The sequence below is a fragment of the Antrostomus carolinensis genome, unplaced genomic scaffold, assembly GCF_000700745.2.
Source record: "Antrostomus carolinensis isolate BGI_N321 unplaced genomic scaffold, ASM70074v2 scaffold15261, whole genome shotgun sequence".
Taxonomy (NCBI): Eukaryota; Metazoa; Chordata; class Aves; order Caprimulgiformes; family Caprimulgidae; genus Antrostomus; species Antrostomus carolinensis.
Window position 1 is genome coordinate 1 of NW_010296422.1, and position 1,025 is coordinate 1,025.

A 1,025-nucleotide genomic window follows, 5' to 3' on the forward strand; every position below is an offset into this window, starting at 1 on the left:
GAGAACCTCTCTTGACCTACTAACCACACACTCAGTGCAGAAAAGGCATGGACCTGTTGGAGCAGGTCCAGAGGAGGGCCACAAAAATGATCAGAGGGCTGGAGCACCTCTCCTGTGAAGAAAGGCTGAGAGAGTTGGGGTTGTTCAGCCTGGAGAAGAAAAGGCTCTGGGGACATCTTATAGCAGCCTTCCAGTACTTAAGAGGGCCTATAAGAAAGACAGGGACAAACTTTTTAGCAGGGCCTGTAGTGACAGGACAAGGGATAATGGTTTTAAACTAAAAGAGGGAAGTTTTAGACTAGATACAGGGAAGAATTTTTTCACAATGAGGGTAGTGAAACACTGGAACAGGTTTCCCAGAGAGGTGGTGGAAGCCCCATCCCTGGAAACATTCAAGGACAGTTTTTCCGGGGCTCTGAGCAACCTGATCTAGTTGAAGATGTCCCTGCTTATTACAGGGGGGTTGGACTAGAGACCTTTAAAGGTGCCTTCAACCCAAACTATTCTATGATTCTATTTTATGCTCATCATCTGTAAAGCGCAGCTATTCTATGACGTAGCACTAGGAACATAAACATAATCTGCAATATTTGTCTACACTGGCACCACCATTAAACTTAGGATATTAGCAGGGTGATTTCTAGTAAATTTTACAGGACAGAGACAAGTAGAAGAAAGTAATATTTGCAGGAAGGTTAGCTGTACTCTTACAATAAAACCACACCAAGTACATGGCCTTTCTGCTGTGTTGCTGCACGGGATTTGCACTTTGCAGTGTCAGTGCACCCATTTTTGTCCTCATGAGCCAGCTCTCCAGATGGACCACATCTGCAGAACACCACTGTGTTTTTTCACTCTGAGCATGCCATGAGTTTCCATGACCTCAGTGAGTACCATGATAAAACTGATTCTGAACATTATACCAGATATTCTATTGGGTTATTCCTTGGTAAGGAGTGCTTTATTTTTTAGAACCAAACAAAAAGTTGCTTGCTGAAGTTGCAATATTGATATTCTGAATTCCT